General features: G+C 40.3%; 1 protein-coding gene across 1 annotated transcript in view; it reads right to left on the bottom strand.

The window, feature by feature from the left end:
- Positions 1-5,088, bottom strand: part of TRIQK (triple QxxK/R motif containing) — a 137,703-nt gene extending 132,615 nt beyond the window's left edge. The window contains exon 1 of the mRNA XM_056522331.1: positions 5,007-5,088. The gene's annotated coding sequence lies outside the window, so the exon portion shown is untranslated. The remainder of the gene's footprint in view (positions 1-5,006) is intronic.
- Between the last annotated feature and the right edge of the window lie 7,392 nt (positions 5,089-12,480).

Raw genomic sequence — 12,480 nt, 5'->3', positions numbered from 1 at the left:
ACTAGGTCCCCCTGTGTGGTTCTGGGATTTTTGCTCACCGTTTTTGCTCACTCATTTTGACACCACGGGGTGAGATCTTGCGTGGGGCCCCTGCTCGAGGGAGATTATCAGTGGTCTTGTATGTCTTCCATTTTCTAATAATTGCTCCCACAGTTGATTTCTTCACACCAAGCTGCTTGCCAATTGCAGATTCAGTCTTTCCAGCCTGGTGCAGGTCTACAATTTTGTTTCTGGTCTCTTTTGACAGCTCTTTGGTCTTGGCCATAGTGGAGTTCTAAGTGTGACTGTTTGAGGTTGTGGACAGGTGTCCTTTATTATGATAACAAGTTCAAACAGGAGCCAATAATACAGGTAACAAGTGGAGGACAGAGGAGACTCTTAAAGGAGAAGTTACATGTCTGTGAGAGCCAGAAATCTTGCTTGTTTGTGGATGACCAAATACTTATTATTTTCCACAATAATTTGCAAAGTCCTTAAAAATCAGACAATTCTCATTATGTCTCTCATAGTTGAGGTATACCTATGATGAATATTACAGGCCTCTCTCATGTTTTTAAGTGGGAGCACCTGCACAATTGGTGGCTGACTAAATACTTTTTTGCCCCACTGTAGATTACAAGAGTGGATTCTTATTAAAAATTGAATGTTTATTCTTTTGGTGGAGGAAATCCAGCGTCAGAATGAGTGCAGTTGAAATTCCGTAATGTACACTGTGCATTGGAATCCCAGTATCTATTGACTTCTGCATCTGATTTCTGTTTGGAAATTCCATAGTGTGAACAAAAGCCTTAGTGTGTAATAGTGTATCATATTTCTCTGTATTTGTACGTTTAAAATGTTTAATGTGCTTTTGTAACTTGTTGACACTATATAAATATTATTATTATCATTCAAACTAGAGATGAGCGCATCAAAGCTGACAAACCTGAATTCGTTACGAATTTCAGGAAATATTTGAAATGCAACAAATGCGAATATCGCCACAATTCTATTGCGTGAAACTCCATTTATTGTGGTGCAGTCTCCAGGGCATCTAAAATGGTGGATCCACATGTCAGTACATGGGCCAAGGAATGCTGGGAAGGCGGGAAGGCAAGGTGGGAAGGGAAGTAGGCAGGATGAACCTGAATCACATTCAGGATGCAGCCTATCAGCAGCAAGTCACCCCTGTGATGTCACAGCCCTATATAATTCGAAGCCATATTCCTTTCACTGCAGAGAGATAGGACAGACACCCTTCATAAACCTTAGCAGAGGAGGCAGGAATAATTTTTCAGTGCAATTCAGTGTCTTTGTTCCACAAAAAATCATCTACTGGAAATACTAGTCTGTAGACGGTATAATAAACAGCAGTCCATTCCTAATAGTCTGTGACAGACTGCAATTTTGTGTTTAGTACACATCTTTTTTTGGCTGCAGCAATGTTGTGTATTGCTGGTGTTTTACAAAAATATATATATTTTTAAGGGTACTGTAGCACATTTTTCTGCCCTAATCAGTGCATAAAGCATATGTACATCAAAGTAGTGTACTATTTTGTACCTGTTAATCTCTAATTGTGCTGCTCTTTGGTCTCCTCATGCTGATTCCCAGTTTCAGAAATTCCTTGCATTAGGGTCACTTTCAGGACTCCTAATGCCACCTCCAGGCTGTGCCATCCAGACACTATATGGTATCCTCATGCTTCAGCCACTTCCAGGCTGTGGCATTCAGCCACTATATGGTCTCCTCATGCTTCAGCCACCTCCAGGCTGTGGCATTCAGCCACTATATGGTCTCCTCATGCTTCAGCCATTTCCAGGCTGTGCCATTCAGACACTATATGGTTTCCTCATACTTATGCCTCCTCCAGGCTCTGTCATTGTGCTGCCATGTGACATGTGACACCTTGTTAGATTTGGTTCTTTGTACCCACATGCCGGGGCCTAGGACACTAAAACTTGGGAGTTAAAAGTTCCATTTCAAAATCCTCAATTTCAATTTCAAAATCTTAAATTTCTATTTAAAATTCTTACATTTCAATAGTCTCCTCATGCTTTTGCCAACTCCAGGCTGTGCCATTAAGACACTATATGGTCTCCTCATACTTCAGTCAACTCCAGGCTGTGGCATTCAGCCACTATATGGTCTCCTCATGCTTCAGCCATCTACAGGCTATATGGTCTTCCTATGCTGCCACAAACTCAAGCCAGTCATTCAGCCACTATATGGTCTCCTCATACTGATGCCACCTCCAGGCTCTGTCATTTTGCTGCCATGTGACATGTGACTCCTTGTTAGATTTGGTTCTTTGTACCCACACGCCGGGGCCTTGGACACTAAAACTTGCAAGTTAAAAGTTCAATGTGAAAATCTTCAATTTCAATTTCAAAATGTTACATTTCTATTTAAAATTCTTACATTTCAATGGTCTCCTCATGCTTTTGTCAACTCTATGCTGTGCCATTCAGACACTATATGGTCTCCTCATGCTTCAGCCAACACCAGACTGTGTCATTCAGCCAATATATGGTTTACTAATGCTGCTGGGCCTGGGTCTGGGCTTTAATTAAAAATGTATCTTTTAATCTTAGAGATTGTGAAGCCCTAGTGTCTACTCATGCTGCTTCCAGCTCCAGGCTGTGTCATTCAGCAACTATATGGTCTATTCATGCTTCAGCCAACTCCTGGCTATGTCATTCAGACACTATATGGTATTCTCATGCTTCAGCCACCTCCAGGCTGTGTCATGCAGCCACTATATGGTCTCCATATATTGACTGTGTATTGTAGGAAACATGTGGGTTTCCAAGAGTTACACTCCCAGCATTATTGCCATGTTGATAGCAGACCAGTAATAAAAGGAATATTGCCAAGGACTTGCAGAGACAGGGAACTGTGGATACTGACCACCAGCTGTTGGAATTGACTGACTATCCCAGGTGGTATATTTACCATTTTGAAGTTCCTCAGTTCCAGTAGGCTTTAAGTCGTTCATTCTTTGTTGTGGTTCTTCAGTTGCAGAATTAAGTTGTATCATGTTTTCCTGTTCCTCCGATGGGCTAATGTCAATGGAACACACAATACTCATATAGTCATCTAATGAAGGATCCTTTTCTTCAGAGAACATAAGTATCATTTTATTATTTTGAATGTCAGGTGGTATTCTGACAATTTCTGATTATAAAGGAATAAAATAAAAATAAGTATTTTTAAGCGTAATGTAGCACATTTTTCTGCTCTCATAAGTGCATACCACATACCTACATCTAAGTAGTGTACTACTTTGTACCTGTTAATCTGTGAAGGGTCTATATACTGTGAAAGGACAGCCAATAGTACACATCTTCTGCTGTTATAGACAAATACTGTATTAAGCGAAGTGAAGCGTTTTTTTACTCCCCTCAAATACTCAATAAGTATGTCAGGCAGAGTAGTGACATTTCAATTTAAAAATCTTACATTTTAATTGTCTCATCATGCTGCTGCCAACTCCAGGCTGTGCCTTAACTCCACTATAGGGTCTCCTCATGCTTCATCCAACTCCTCATGCTTCATCCAACTCCAGTCATTCAGGCAATATATGGTTTACTGATGCTGCTGGGCCTGGGTCTGGGAATAAACATTTTGTTATGGTAGTACTAGCTACCCAAAATCTTCAGTTTAAATTCCAGAATTCATCTTTTAATCTTAGAGATTGTGAAGCCCTAGTGTCTACTCCTGCTGCTGTTAACTCCAGGTTGGGCCATTCAGACACAATATGGTCTTCAAATGCTTCAGCCAACTCCAGGCTGTGCCATTCAGCCAATATATGGTTTACTGATGCTGCTGGGCCTGGGAATAAACACCAGGCCTCACAATCCCTAAGAAAAAAATATGAATTTTGAAATTTTATTTGAAGATTTAGGGTAGCTAGTGCTACCATAAATCTTCAAATAAAATTCATATTTTTTTCTTAGGGATTGTGAGGCCCTGGTGTCTACTCATGCTGTTGCCAACTCCTGGCTGTGCCATTCAGACACTATATGGTCTCCTCATGCTTCAGCCAACTCCAGGCTGTGTCATTCAGCCAATATATGGTTTATTGATGCTGCTGGCTCTGGGCCTGGACCTAAAATTTAGCACTAGCTACCATAAATTTTCAATTTAAATTTCAAAATTCATCTTTTAATCTTAGGGATTGTGAAGCCCTAGTGTCTACTCATGCTGCTGCCAGCTCCACACTGTGTCATTCAGCCACTATATGGTCTCCTCATGCTGCCAACACCTCCACGCTGTGTCATTCAGCCACTGTATGTCTCCTCATGCTTAAGCCTCATTCAGGCTGTTTCATTCAGCCACTATATGGTGTCCTCATGCTGCGAACACCTACACGCTGTGTTCTTTAGCCACTATATGGTCTCCTCACACTGATGCCACCTCCAGGCTCGCTCTGCGGCAGTGATTCTAAAAGCGATGCCTGTAATCTGCATGTTATTCTGAATAACAGTATTATTTCACTACCCCAGCACACTCCATATGCATGTTAGAACACAGCAAAGTGTTCTACACCCCTATTGAGGCTCTCTGTAGGCCAGAAATAGCCGTTTTTAATATAGATTTGCTGCGAATAAATTTGGATCAAACCACATTTTTTCAAAAAAATTCAGCGAATCGGCCGAATCAAATTTTTCAAAAGTTCGTACATCTTTAATTCAAACAAAGCCATCAATGGAACAATGAACACCCCATTGCTACACATGAATTATGTGACTGTACATCCATTTTTGACCAGCATTACATTATTATAAAAACAGGTTCCTGCTGTGTCTGAGATCGGAGACAACTCAGATACCAGCCACATAAGTCCTTAAATGCCACAGTCATCTGAGATTGTGTCCTGTAAATAAGACCATGATAAAAAAAAACTGAAAGTCTGAAACATGTCAGTCTTTGCTAATCATATCAGAATATTTCTTCGCTTTCTTAGAGTTTTTTAATCTTATAGACAGTGCCAGTGTCTATCTTCTTCTGTGAATTGTACTTACTGGGAGGCCAGCTACGTGACAACATTATGGAGGTGAGCCAACCATTTCTTTCTTTATGCAGCCTGTTAACAGTTTGACACAAACATGATCAGGGACTGTCTATCGGTTGCCATGGAAGCGGAAGGATTTGCAATGTCTTCCAGGCCTGACAGACATCATTTGTTATATTGAGTTTACCAAAACATTATAGAAGTCCTCAGGTGGGACTAAAAATGTAAATAAAGGTAAAACAAAAATATTTAGTTTTTCTATAAATTGTGGATTTCATTTGTAAAGGTGTTAAAAAATTTAAAATGTATATGATGTCACCACAATTGTCCCAACCCACTTGAGTTAACATGTTTTTAACCCGCACTGTGAACAGCTTTGTGAAATTGCAATTTTTTTCCACCTCCTCCCCCATAAATATTAATAAAAGTTAATCATTAACCCCTTAACGACGCAGGATGTATATTTACGTCCTGCGCCGGCTCCCGCGATATGAAGCGGGATCGCGCCGCGATCCCGCATCATATCGCGTCGGTCCCGGCGCTCATCAACGGCCGGGACCCGCGGCTAATACCACACATCGCCGATCGCGGCGATGTGCGATATTAACCCTTTAGAAGCGGCGGCCAAAGCTGACCGCTGCTTCTAAAGTGAAAGTGAAAGTGACCCGGCTGCTCAGTCGGGTTGTCCGGGACCGCCGCTGTGAAATCGCGGCGCCCCGAACAGCTGACAGGACACCGGGAGGGCCCTTACCTGCCCTTACCTGTCCGATCGGTGAATGACTGCTCCGTGCCTGAGATCCAGGCAGGAGCAGTCAAGCGCCGATAACACTGATCACAGGCGTGTTAATACACGCCTGTGATCTGTGTAAAAGATCAGTGTGTGCAGTGTTATAGGTCCCTATGGGACCTATAACACTGCAAAAAAAAAGTTAAAAAAAAAGTGTTAATAAAGGTCATTTAACCCCTTCCCTAATAAAAGTTTGAATCACCCCCCTTTTCCCATAAAAAATATAAAACAGTGTAAAAAAATAAATAAATAAACATATATGGTATCGCCGCGTGCATAAATGTCCGAACTATAAAAATATATCATTAATTAAACCGCACGGTCAATGGCGTACGCACAAAAAAATTCCAAAGTCCAAAAAAGCGTATTTTGGTCACTTTTTATACCATCAAAAAGTCCGATCAAAACAAAAATCATACCAATAAAATCTTCAGATCACGGCGCAAAAAATGAGTTCTCATACCGCCCTGTACGTGGAAAAGTAAAAAAGTTATAGGGGTCAAAATATGACATTTTTAAACGTATAAATTTTCCTGTATGTAGTTATGATTTTTTCCAGAAGTGCGACAAAATCAAACCTATACAAGTAGGATATCATTTTAACCGTATGGACCTACAGAATAATGATAAGGTGTAATTTTTACCCAAATATGCACTGCGTAGAAACGGAAGCCCCCAAAAGTTACAAAATTGCGTTTTTTCTTCAATTTTGTCGCACAATGATTTTTTATTCCGTTTCGCCGTGCATTTTTGGGTAAAATGACTAATGTCACTGCAAAGTAGAATTGGCGACGCAAAAAATAAGCCATAATATGGATTTTTAGGTGGAAAATTGAAAGGGTTATGATTTTTAAAAGGTAAGGAGGAAAAAACGAAAGTGCAAAAACTGAAAAACCCTGAGTCCTTAAGGGGTTATTTGGTGCTAGCATAAAAATTTACATTGTGCTGGGCCCCATATAAGTAGGGGAAAAAAACAATACCTACCTATCCCCAGCCTTCTGCAACTTCCGTTCGGCTCTGTGCAGTCCCTGATCATCAGTTTTTTTCCTGTTTCCGAGGCAAGCACTCATTGTAGGACCTGCCAGTTCAGCCAATCAGTGGCCCCTGCGATGTTCCGTCTCGGCCATTGATTGGCTGTGTGGGCAGGTCCTGCAACAAGTGCTCGTCACAAGAGCAGAAAGAAGATGGAAGATCAGGGGACCAGACAGAGCCGAATGGAAGTTGTGGGGGATCAGAAAAAGGTAAGAAGGTAAGTGTGTTGTTGTTTTTTTTTACTCAGCATCATTTAAAATTTTACGTTAGTGCTGTAATACACCTTTAATTTATATGTACATTATGGGGGGAATTCATCAAGCCGTTTAAACTTTTCTTTTTTCATATATTTGTCACATATTTTGACACAAGCCACCGCTTGTGACTTTTTAATGCGCTAAACCATTTATGCTGTTCTTCACACCAAACAGTTTTTCATCTACATTAATTTTTTTTTTTCAGTGGTCATAAATTTATCACGTTGAACACCATATAGTTTAAAAAGCAAGCCACCCCACACCCTCATTAGTGCCCCTGGTAGTTGCTCACCTGCAGCTGTCCTCTGTCGGGTGCTGCCGCTCTGCTGCCCCGTTCTCCTGTCCAAATCATGGCGCCCTATGGAGGAGCATTGACATACATGTCACTCTCCTTCCTCCATAGCGTTACACAGGGCGCAGTAGAGTGACGTGTGTGTCACATGCTCCTCCATGGAACGGCATGATGAAGACGGGAGAATGGGGCCGCGGAGCAGGGCATTTGACTGGAGGATGCTGCACTGCAGAAGATATCGGGCTTGGTATCAGGGACATTAAACGAGTCCCCGATACCATGCAAATGCCTGGAATCGGCCCCAATAACGATACTAGTATCGGTATTGGGACCTCCCTAGTTCACACTGCAATGTTCGGGTGGGGGGGGGGGGGGGGTCTGGCATGAAGGGGAGTTTTAGCATAAAACAAAAAAAACAAAAAGGGGGATTTTGCTATTGGGGCTGGCTGCCACATGATGTTGTGATATCTGGGGGAACTCTTCCACGTGATGCTGTGATATCTGGCTCAATAAACAAGTTCAAGAGGGGCATGGATGTTTTTCTTGAAAAATATAATAATACAAATGATGTTTTTTAGAGTTATGAAAATAGAATGTTGATCCATGGATTTATTCTAAATGCCATATTTGCATGGAAGGATTTTTTTCCCTCTGTTATGGGGCAATTGTCATTAGCCTTATATGGGCTTTTTACCTTCCTCTGGATCAACACAGTTGGGTTATAGGTTTAACTTAAAGGGATTATCTGGCCAAGGAGCAGTGGAATGGCGTTACGTCACATCTCCAGCCCCGGAAACAAAGATCTTTCCAACATTGGAGACGCAGCCCTGCATAGAATGCGGCGGGTGCTGCACGGAGATCGCAGGGGGTAGGGAACAAGATGTCATTGGCCAGATAACCCCATTAAGGTCTTCTGTCTTTTTTTTAACCTTATGTAACTATGTAACAATCTATTGACACGCAGGACTGTAATTATAATCTAACTATACTGTTACTGTATATAACAAAGGGGCATCCACTTAAGGAGAGAGGGTTTCTACACCAACATAGAAGAGGATTCTTTACTGTAAGTGCAGTGAGCCTATGGAACTCTCTGTCAGAGGAAGTTGTCATCGATAATTCGTAGTGTTGCAAAGAAAAAAGTTGAGCTAGACAAACTTTGTTTTTATCTTCACTATCTTACTTTGTGCCACAAGAAATTCAGAGTATATCCAATAGTTTGTGTTGCTGTAGCAGATGGAGGTTACAGGCTTTTCCTCCAGCGATGGCTTATTCCTCTTTGCCATTACAGTTTCTGCAGTGTTCTACGAAAATGCAGAGAGCAACATAAAATGCAGAGAGCAACATAAAATAAAATAAAAAACGAATTGAAAGTATTTCTTGCTTTTTTCCAATATTTATGTATACTTGTGGGTTTATGGCATTTCTAAAACACCTCTTCTTATTGATTCTAATACGATTGCAGTTCATAAAGATGAGCGCTGGAGATACACTAGATAAATGCATTGCTAGGTGCCTAATCTTATTTCAAGCTCTTTGTGTTTGGGGGCTGCGGGGTATAAAAAATTATGCATTCCCTTATTTAAATATCCTTTCTAATGCTGATTTTTATTGCTAGGAAATAACTTCATAGAGTTGTATGAAGGTACGAAGCCTGTGAAGCCGTGATTAATGAGATAACATTTAATGTCAGTGGATTCATAAATCGGAATCTGATTATGTACAAGTGTTTCCCGGACATTAAGGTCACATTAACAGTTTATTGAAACATGCTGATAAAATGTAAAATGGTCATCTCTTCCCTAGGGCTCTTAATTGTTACATGATAAATCACTGCGCCGAAAAATCTATTACATTGTTCTAAATGAGAAAATGCAATTTACCGAGGTAGCTGGAATACAGCATTTGTTACATGATGTAATTGCATAAGTGAGGAACCGTCTTCATTTGCAAAAATGGGAAATTTGGCTTCAGGCAGATTCTTTTATATTAAAAATATATACCTTTTGTGACCCTTATTCTTTATTTGAAGCACTAGTGATTTAATGCTGCTGACAGCGCCGGAATAAACTGCATTTTACAGCAGCTACAATGCATGTCACACCTGGAGTAGGAATATAGTTCAGTAAAATAACATTATATATTAATATTTGATGGTGCCGTCTTATCATCGCTCATGGCTGAAGAGCAGGGAGGACACAGCTGTAAAAGGGAATTTGTATTTGCAGAGGAGAGATGTTATGTGCCTTATTTTAGAAGTGTTTGCAAATGGAACAGTATATTAGTCAGGGAATGAGAAACACATATAAATAAAATAGGAGAATTAAAGGGGTACTACTGTGGAAAACTTTTTTTTATTTTATTTTTTTAAATAAACTGGTGCCAGAAAGTTAAACAGATTTGTAAATTACTTCTATTTAAAAATCTTAATCCTTCCAGTACTTTTTAGGGGCTATATACTACAGAGGAAATGCTTATTGTTTTTGATTTCTCTGATGTCATGACCACAGTGCTCTCTGCTGACCTCTGCTGTCTATTTTAGGTACTGTCCGGAGCAGCATATGTTTGCTGTGAGGATTTTCTCCTGTTCTTAAAACGGACAGCAGAGGTCAGCAGAGAGCACTGTGGTCATGACATCAGAGAAATCTAAAACGATAAGCATTTCCTCTGTAGTATATAGCCCCTAAAAAGTACTGGAAGGATTAAGATTTTTAAATAGAAGTAATTTACAAATCTGTTTAACTTTCTGGCACCAGTTGATTAAAAAAAAAAAAGTTTTCCACATTAGTACCCCTTTAACCCTTTAAGGACTCAGGGTTTTTACGTTTTGGCACTTTCGTTTTTTCCTCCTTACCTTTTAAAAATCATAACCCTTTCAATTTTCCACCTAAAAATCCATATTATGGCCTATTTTTTGCGTCGCCAATTCTACTTTGCAGTGACATTAGTCATTTTACACAAAAATGCACGGCGAAACGGAAAAAAAAATCATTGTGCGACAAAATCGAAAAAAAAACGCCATTTTGTAACTTTTAGGGGGCTTCCGTTTCTACGCAGTGCATATTTCGGTAAAAATTACACCTTATCATTATTCTGTAGGTCCATACGGTTAAAATGATACCCTACTTATATAGGTTTGATTTTGTCGCACTTCTGGAAAAAATCATAACTACATGCAGGAAAATTTAGACGTTTAAAAATTTAATCTTCTGACCCCTATAACTTTTTATTTTTCCACATATAGGGCGGTATGAGGACTCATTTTTTGCGCCATGATCTGAAGTTTTTATCGGTATGATTTTTGTTTTGATCGGACTTTTTAATCACTTTTTATTCATTTTTTTAATGGTATAAAAAGTGACCAAAATACGCTTTTTTGCACTTTGGAATTTTTTTGCGCGTACGCCATTGACTGTGCGGTTTAATTAATGATATATTTTTATAGTTCGGACATTTACGCACGCGGCGATACCACATATGTTTATTTATTTTATTTTTTTACACTGTTTTATTTTTTTTATGGGAAAAGGGGGGTAATTCAAACTTTTATTAGGGAAGGGGTTAAATGACCTTTATTAACACTTTTTTTTAACATTTTTTTTGCAGTGTTATAGGTCCCATAGGGACCTATAACACTGCACACACTGATCTCCTATGCTGATCACTGGCGTGTATTAACACGCCTGTGATCAGCATTATCGGCGCTTGACTGCTCCTGCCTGGATCTCAGGCACGGAGTAGTCATTCGTCGATCGGACACCGAGGAGGCAGGTAAGGGCCCTCCCAGTGTCCGATCAGCTGTTCGGGACGCCGCGATTTCACCGCGGCGGTCCCGAACAGCCCGACTGAGCAGCCGGGTCACTTTCAGTTTCACTTTAGAAGCGGCGGTCAGCTTTGACCGCCGCTTCTAAAGGGTTAATACCGCACATCGCCACGATCGGCGATGTGTGGTATTAGCCGCGGGTCCCGGCCGTTGATGAGCGCCAGGACCGACGCGATATGATGCAGGATCGCGGCACGATCCCGCTTCATATCGCGGGAGCCGGCGCAGGACGTAAATATATGTCCTGCGTCGTTAAGGGGTTAAAGGGTCTGGTCTGTAAGTCGTGTGGGTATAAGGCTGCAGTGTAAAGTATGGGATCTGTGACTTTGCTATGATGTTTCTTTCATATTTATCTGTTAATGTTTAGCATTTGTAGTATAGTTTGCATGTTATACATAATATATATAAAAACAAAGAATAAACAGCTGGCACTACTGTTATATGGAAACAAAACGAATTATATTTCTTGCACAAAGTGAAACAAAACCTGCTTGTTTAAGCACCAATTACACATCTTGTTCACACTTTAAAGGTAGCTTACTACCAGCCACCAGACAAAACAAACTTTAGTTGTATTACTTTACACAAGTTGCAATTGCCCCAGGAAAGTCTAGCAGACCTCCGGACTTCAGGTCAAGTTCCTTACAGCCTCTCAGTGCAGACTGTCTCTCACCTTCTTTTAGCCCTAGTTGTGAGCTGACTTCATCACCTGTGCTGATCTGTGCTACTATAAAAAGTGATCTGGAGAAGCCCAGGAAGGTGGCTGAAAAGCCCCACCACCAACCTTTTTTTCATATCGTATAAACACCCAGGCCCGATAACAGGAATTACCAAAAGTTCCTAGCAGCTATGGTCTGCTAAAGATTAAACTCTAACTGGATTTATCCATATCTCATCCAGTTTTACCTAGATGTAATATGCGCCTCCTGAAACCTGGTTGCTATATATATATATATATATATATATATATATATATATATATATATATATGTTATTTGAGTTAATGTTGCCTTTCTGACATCTCAACCCAGTCTGCCTAATCTCATATGACCCCTGGCATCAACAAGACTCTTTGTGCACACAACTGCTGCTCTCTGGATATTTTCTCTTTTTCAGACCATTCTTTGTAAACCATAGAGATGGTTGTGCATAAAAATCCCAGTAGATCAGCTGTTTCTGAAATACTAAGAACAACTGTCTGGCACCAACAACTTTGCCACGTTCACAGTCACTTAAATCCTTTTTTCCAGATTTTGATGTTCACTTTGAAATTTTTGACCACGTTTACATGCC

This window comes from Hyla sarda, chromosome 5 (assembly GCF_029499605.1).
Source record: "Hyla sarda isolate aHylSar1 chromosome 5, aHylSar1.hap1, whole genome shotgun sequence".
NCBI classification, from domain to species: domain Eukaryota; kingdom Metazoa; phylum Chordata; class Amphibia; order Anura; family Hylidae; genus Hyla; species Hyla sarda.
Note: the sequence above shows the minus strand (reverse complement) of the source record. Positions and strands in the feature narration are given on the sequence as shown.